This window comes from Heterodontus francisci, chromosome 24 (genome assembly GCF_036365525.1).
Source record: "Heterodontus francisci isolate sHetFra1 chromosome 24, sHetFra1.hap1, whole genome shotgun sequence".
NCBI lineage: Eukaryota > Metazoa > Chordata > Chondrichthyes > Heterodontiformes > Heterodontidae > Heterodontus > Heterodontus francisci.
Window position 1 is genome coordinate 13,510,724 of NC_090394.1, and position 8,117 is coordinate 13,518,840.

Consider the following 8,117-nt stretch of genomic DNA (forward strand, 5'->3'; position numbering starts at 1 on the left):
GTCTGTATTAGAGAGTGGCTGGATGCAGTTTTCAACTCCTCAACTCCCTACATCGTAAGATCTTGACCTCAGAGCACTTGGGGGAGAGAAAGTTCTAAAGTGAATGACTTGCTCAGTGTGAATGAAAACTAGAGTGCATACATAGTGCTGAATTTTCCTGGCCCTGTGGAAACAGGCTTGGAGGCGGTGAGGGGTGGGTAAATAGTGGGGAGCTGCAGGGATAGCTCCAATGTGCAATCCCACCACTGGGGACATTTCCCGGGGCAGGCAGGGAACTGGATCGGCATCCTGCACCCAGAGGCGAGTCACCAATTAAGGTGATTAAGGCCTCATTTTTCTGCCAGCGGAGCGGCCCCTGCCGTGTGCAGAGGCTGCCATCTCATTGGAGGCAGTCTTCCCGTGGCAGGCAGGGGGTCTTTCGAGCCAGAAGCTCCAAGCCGCAATGATGGGGCCGTGGGCAGGAAAGGCCACAATTGCAGCCAAGCCCGATCCAACGGAAGAGTTTCCCCTCCGTCCCTATCCTAGATCCAGTTCATTTGCCTTGCAGGTCAGCGAGGTTGCCCCCATTTTAAGGTGCCCTCATGGTCCCCAACCTGCCTCAACAGCGGCCATTTCTCTTGGTGGGCCTGCCGAGGCTCCAGAGCTGCCAGCCTTCTGATTGGGACTGCAGTATCAGGAATCCACCTGCCATCCTTAATTGGATGGCGATCTTGGCGGTGGCCAATTAGGAGGCCGTCTCTGGGAAGAATGCGCCAGTGGGCACGCTGCGGGCTCGGGACGCCAATTTGGTCCAGACATCAGGGTCCCAAAGCCCGTGGGAAAATCCAGCACATAGTTTGAGTTTGTTGTAGATATCTTCTCAGATTTAGTGATGTCAGTCATTCTCGTAAGCAGATCACGTATCCCTTACCTTCTGGACTAGACTCATACTGTTCAAAATCTATTAATATGATTGTGAAATCCAAGGGATATAACAATACGTGCCCCTCAACATACAGTCTGGATATTGTGTCTTTTACAAGTGTCCCCATGTGTGCTTCTCCAATTTTTCATTCATGTGGAATTGTTTGTACTTTTGTTTCTTAGACAAATTAACATACAGAGCAAAAATTATGATCAGACTCACTTCAATCAGTACAGTTTGTCTCTGCATAAAATGCAAATTAATGAACAAGTATTGCTTCCATGCTTCAGTACGTGACCTTTCCTGAATTAAACTAAATAGCTTCTAACAACCCTCCCGTATTATTACTTTGAGAGCCTGGGTGAAAGCCTGCCCTGGCAGACTCCCCTGTGGTGAGTTTGAAGGCAGGAAGGGTATTTTATTGGGGTATTGTGATGGGTGGGGACCCTGCCACTTTCCTGCCTCCACCCCGATTAAGTCCGTGGTGGGAAGGCCTGTGGACTGCTTTCCCACACTGCTGCCAATTGAGGCCTTTAAAGGGCTATTAATGCCCAATTAAGGGCCTCCTCCCGCCACAGTATTTGGCCAACGACGGGTGGGCCTGTCACCACGCGGGGGGCACAACATGCAAATCCATGTGGCATTGCTTGTGCTCTCTCAGGGGGTGGGGGGGGGGGGTGGTGCCATCGTTCAATAGCACTCAGTGCCTGTTCATGTTACCTGGTGTCGAGAAGGGGGGGGGGGCCTGCTGAGAGCCACTCCCCTGCCCTTGCTGCTGACCCCCTTATACCACCCAACACCACCCACCCCCTTGCAAAACCCCTCCCGCCATCAGTTATCTCTGGCCTGGGTCCCTCCGCGATCCTGGGCCTCCATTGGGTGTTGTTCCCAGTGGAGCAGGCTAGCAAAGGAGTTGCAAGCTTCTGATTGGCTGGCAGCTCTTGGGATGGGCGAGGCTTCCTGCACCGGGTCCTGTTCCCAGGAAAGGGCCACAGGTGGCCTATCAGGGAATTCTTGCCAATCTTCTGGAAACAGGGACTTCCCAACAGTGGATGTGAATTGTTTCTTGATTACCAACACAGGTTAACCAATTGCTTAAAAAGGTTTATCATAAACAACTACAAAGTGTAGCTTATTTGCATTTTAACCATCTTTTTTTTTAAAGCAAGGATCCATTTTGCTTTAAAAACTTGTCATCAATAGGTTCTGCTGGAGTAGATAATGTCTGCTCCCTCTGGCGAGTGGGTCAATAACCAGAGATCATAGATCCAGAACCATTGTAAAGGATCTGGGAGGAATGTGACGAGAATTGTTTACATTCAGAGAGCTCCACCTGAAAAGGTGGTGGAGCTAATTCCATAAATAATTTTAAAGGGAGTTGGACACGTTCTTGAGGATAAGGAACTTACAAGCTTATGGACAAAAAGCGGGGGTGTGGGACCCAGCAAGGCTGCTCTTTCAAAGAGCCACCACAGACACAACGAGCCAAATGGCTTCTTCCTGTGCTGTAACTTTCTATGATAAATGCAACACTTTCCAACTGTTTTCTATGGATCTAGGGCGGCACAGTGGCACAGTGGTTAGCACCACAGCCTCACAGCTCCAGCGACCCGCGTTCAATTCTGGGTACTGCCTGTGTGGAGTTTGCAAGTTCTCCCTGTGTCTGCGTGGGTTTCCTCCGGGTGCTCCGGTTTCCTCCCACATGCCAAAGACTTGCAGGTTGATAGGTAAATTGGCCATTAGCAATTGCCCCTAGTATAGGTAGGTGGTAGGGAAATATAGGGACAGGTGGGGATGTGGTAGGAATATGGAATTAGTGTAGGATTAGTATAAATGGGTAGTTGATAGTCGGCACAGACTCGGTGGGCCGAAGGGTCTGTTTCAGTGCTGTATCTCTAAACTAAACTAAACTAAACAAAACATCCTGAACTGTAACACTTAGACTGTGCTTCGCAGGTGGTAGCTAGTTGGAATTGGGTATTCATTGAGACATGGAACCAAACCTATAGTTAACAGACTTGCAGGTGTGGGAGAGGGGAGGGTGTCATTAACAGTACTCAGTTCAAAAAATAAAACCACAACAACCACATGTAAACAGAGTAATTTGTACTGAAGTTTACTCATTTATTAAACTTGAACTATAAAGATGAAGTGCAGTTTAATTTTCAAATGGCATGTTTTTTCTACATTATAGATAGATCATACAAATCCACACGTAAAGTATTGAGATTTGCACATCAAAAACACACTGGGAATTCTCATGCACAGGTTAGTAGAACGGACTAGATTTTTGATCTGGATGTTCAGTTGCAAGGTTAACCAATCAATTTAGGGAGGCAGTTACTGATAATATCTAATGGTCCCCGATAGCAATGAGTGCTACTAATGTGTCATTTTGAAGATAGAAAGGGCACAATTTTTGAAAATTTGATCAGGGTATTGGAATACAGCAGGGGAAGAAAATCTTCTTATACCTAAATGAAGATGTGACTAGGTTTGCTGTAATAACACAATCGAATCTCAGTAAATAGGAAATGCAGATCACACACGAAGAAATTTCCGATTGAATACTGCAATAAATAACCAATTGATCTGCATGTTTTTCAATTAGTGGCCAGACACTGGCTGAAATATAGACTATGGCTCTGCACACTGAGCCTTGAGTGAACTTATGACGCAATCAATAAGATTGGTGGATCACACACCATGTAAGTTAAAACGTTGTGAGGTGCATTTTGGCTGCCAAAGCAGGTGAGTTGGGGGACAGGTCAGATGTTAAAGATTTAAAAATCTCAAACTCAACCCCAACCTGACTCTCACCCGCCCACATCCAAGTTTAACTGAGATGGGATAATGGGTGGGCAAGCAGTCCTCTGCCAGGATACGGGTTGGCAATTTAAGTATTTTAGTGAGACTGGCAACCTCTGATTTCACCTGCTTTGCATGTTTAACCAGAGCCAATCAAGAGGAGAAGATGGAATCAGAGAGAAGGTGAGTGCCTCTAACATACTGATTGTTGGCCAGGAGGAGCAGGAATGTTTCCCTCAAACGACCCCACTCCCCACCCTCCCCCCGACCAACAAGATCTTCCTCCATCAAAACTCCTTTTTTTTATTCATTCATGGGATGTGGCCAGGTCAGCATTTATTGGCCATCCCTAATTGCCCTTGAGAAGGTGGTGGTGAACTGCCTTCTTGAACCGCTGCAGTCCATGTGGGGTAGGTACACCCACAGTGCTGTTAAGAAGGGAGTTCCAGGATTTTGACCCAGCGACAGTGAAGGAACGGCAATATAGTTCCAAGTCAGGATGGTGTGTGACTTGGAGGGCAACTTGCAGGTGGTGGTGTTCCCATGCATTTGCTGCCCTTGTCCTTCTAATTGGTAGAGGTCGCGGGTTTGGAAGGTGCTGTCTAAGGAGCTTTGGTGCATTGCTGCAGTGCATCTTGTAGATGGTACACACTGCTGCCACTGTGCTTCGGTGGTGGAGGGAGTAAATGTTTGTAGATGGGGTGCCAATCAAGCGGGCTGCTTTGTCCTGGATGCTGTCGAGCTTCTTGAGTGATGTTGGAGCTGCACCCATCCAGGCAAGTGGAGACTATTCCATCACACTCCTGACTTGTGCCTTGCAGATGGTGGACAGGCTTTGGGGAGTCAGGAGATGAGTTACTCACCTCAGGATTCCTAGCCTCTGACCTGCTCTTGTAGCCATGGTATTTATATGGCTACTCCAGTTCAGTTTCTGGTCAATGGTAGCCCCTAGGATGTTGATAGTGGGGGATTCAGTGATGGCAATGCCATTGAATGTCAAGGGGAGATGGTTAGATTCTCTCTTGCTGGAGATGGTCATTGCCTGGCACTTGTGTGGCGCGAATGTTACTTGCCACTTATCAGCCCAAGCCTGGATATTGTCCAGGTCTTGCTGCATTTCTACACGGACTGCTTCAGTATCTGAGGAGTCACGAATGGTGCTGAACATTGTGCAATCATCAGCTAACATCCCCACTTCTGACCTTATGATTGAAGGAAGGTCATTGATGAAGCAGCTGAAGATGGTTGGGCCTAGGACACTACCCTGAGGAACTCCTGCAGTGATGTCCTGGAGCTCAGATGATTGACCTCCAACAACCACAACCATCTTCCTTTGTGCTAGGTATGACTCCAGCCAGCGGAGCGTTTTCCCCTTGATTCCCATTGACCTCAGTTTTGCTCGGGCTCCTTGATGCCATACTCGGTCAAATGCTGCCTGGATGTCAAGGGCAGTCACTCTCACCTCACCTCTTGAGTTTAGCTCTTTTGTCCATGTTTGAACCAAGGCTGTAATGAGGTCAGGAGCTGAGTGGCCCTGGCGGAACCCAAACTAAGCGTCACTGAGCAAGTTATTGCGAAGCAAGTGCCGCTTGATGGCACTGTTGATGACACCTTCCATCACTTTCGTGATGATTGAGAGTAGGCTGATGGGGCGGTAATTGGCCGGGTTGGACTTGTCCTGCTTTTTGTGTACAGGACATACCTGGGCAATTTATTTTATTTATTTATTTAGAGATACAGCACTGAAACAGGCCCTTCAGCCCACCGAGTCTGTGCCGACCAACAACCACCCATTTATACGAATCTACATTAATCCCATATTCTCTACCACATCCCCACCATTCTCCGACCACTTACCTACACTAGGGGCAATTTACAATGGCCAATTTACCTATCAACCTGCAAGTCTTTTGGAGGTGGGAGGAAACCGGAGCACCTGGTGGAAACCCACGCAGAAACAGAGAGAACTTGCAAACTCCGCACGGGCAGTACCCAGAACTGAACCCGAGTCGCTGGAGCTGTGAGGCTGCGGTGCTAACCACTGCGCCACTGTGCCGCCCAATTTTCCAAATTGCAGGGTAGATGCCAGTGTTGTAGCTGTACTGGAACAGCTTGGATGGGGGCGTGGCAAGTTCTGGAGCACAGGTCTTCAGGTCTATTGCTGGAATATTGTCAGGGCCCATAGCTTTTGCAGCATCCAGTGCCTTCAGTCGTTTCTTGATATCACGCGGAGTGAATCGAATTGGCTGAAGTCTGGCATCTGTGATGCTGGGGACTTCAGGAGGAGGCCGAGATGGATCATCAACTCGGCACTTCTGGCTGAATATTGTTGCAAATGCTTCAGCTTTATCTTTCGCACTGATGTGGTGGGCTCCCCCATCATTGAGGATGGGGAAATTTGTGGAGCCACCTCCTCCAGTTAGTTGTTTAATGGTCCACCACCATTCATGACTGGATGTGGCAGGACTGCAGAGCTTAGATCTGATCCGTTGGTTATGGGATTGCTTAGCTCTGTCTATTACATGCTGCTTACGCAGTTTGGCGTGCAGATAGTCCTGGGTTGCAGCTTCACCAGGTTGACACCTCATTTTGAGGTATGCCTGGTGCTGCTCCTGGCATGCCGTCCTGCATTCTTCATTGAACCAGGGTTGGTCTCCTGGCTTGATGGTAATGGTAGAGTGGGGGATATGCCGGGCCATGAGGTTACAGATTGTGGTTGAGTACAATTCTGCTGCTGCTGATGGCCCACAGCGTCTCATGGATGCCCAGTTTTGCATTGCTAGATCTGTTTGAAATCTATCCCATTTAGCACGGTGGTACTGCCACCGAGGTGAAGAAGGAGCAGTGGGACCCTAGGGAAGTCTTGAGAAAAGGTGTCCCGAACACCCAAAAAATCCACGAACTGCCCCCCGGCCGCAACTTCAAAGCGTCCGCGGGAGATGGCTCGGAGAACATCTGCAGCGCACTGTCGGCAATGCTGCATGCCTTTATATAAACCTCATCAAAAAGCCCTTAGCGAATGTAATCACCTCTGTAAGTCTGCCAAAAGATGCTTCACCTCCCGAAGGATGCGGATGAGCTTTCTGGACGTCGATGGTGGGCACTGAGGAAATGGCTTATTACCTGCACCAGCTTCCCCCCCCTTCCACCCCCCCCCCCTCCCGTCCCCTTCCCTGCTCCACCCTCTCAGCTCACTCCCTTACAACCCCAACCCAGCGCCCCCCCTTGCACCATCGTCCCCCTGCACCCCCTTCCCCTGCACCCCCCCACCCCCTTACAGCCCCCTTCCCAGCTCCCCCTCGCACCCCCCTCCCTCCACCCCTCCCACTCGCATCCCCTCCTCCCACCGGCATCATCCTACACCTGTGCAGGGGCCCTAACAACCCCACTGCCTTGTGGGCGTCTCGGGAGAGACCAAGGCTAAGGGAGTAAACCCTAACAGATAATCCAGAGCGGAACCCCGTAGGTGGTCATGTGTCACCTTTGGCATGTTTCCGGCAGTTCCTGCAACCATACCGGTGCCAAACGTCGTGCTCTACTCCTTTGGACCCCACCAGAAAGGCCGAGAGGGGGGTTTTGACAACTGGACAACTCTCAACCTCCATAAATTTGCCCAGGCATGCGCCATGGAGAGGTCACTCCATAGTTGCCTCACAGCGACTAAAACAACACGGAAGGCAGCAGTTACGGATTATAAGTCCAGATAAATTGGCGTAGAAACTGGGCGCCACGGGTTGCCTTTGTCGGTGGGAGAGGTCATCGCACCTCACTGGACAGCGACCGCCCGCCTCAAACCGGGCAGCCCCCGGTCAATAAGGTTCTGTCCCGCCACAGTCTACCTGCTTCAATGGGTGCTTGGAGCTCAGGGTCATTGCCCGAAAGGTGGACTGATACACCGCACCAAACAACACGAAAAAAGGAAAGAAGGTACCAGCCCTTCGCTTTGCAAGCTGGAACGTCAGAACTATGTGTCCTAGCCTGTCGGAAGACCTTACACAAATCAACGATTCTTGGAAGACCGCCATCATTAACAACGAGCTCAGTAGACTCAATGTAGACATTGCAGCACTTCAGGAGACAAGCCTCCCCGCGAGTGGATCTCTGGCAGAGCAAGACTACACCTTCTTCTGGCAGGGCAGGGATCCTGAAGAACCAAGACAGCACGGAATGGGCTTTGCCATCAGAAACTCCTTGCTCAGCATGATAGAGCCTCCCTCAAATGGCTCGGAACGCATACTGTCCATCCGACTGCTCACCAACTCTGGTCCAGTATACCGACTCAGCATCTATGCACCAACACTCTGCTCCCCACCTGAAGCTGAAGACCAGTTTTATGAGGAACTCCATAACATCATTAGCAGCATCCCCAACACCGAACACCTATTCCTGCGAGGGGTCTTTAATG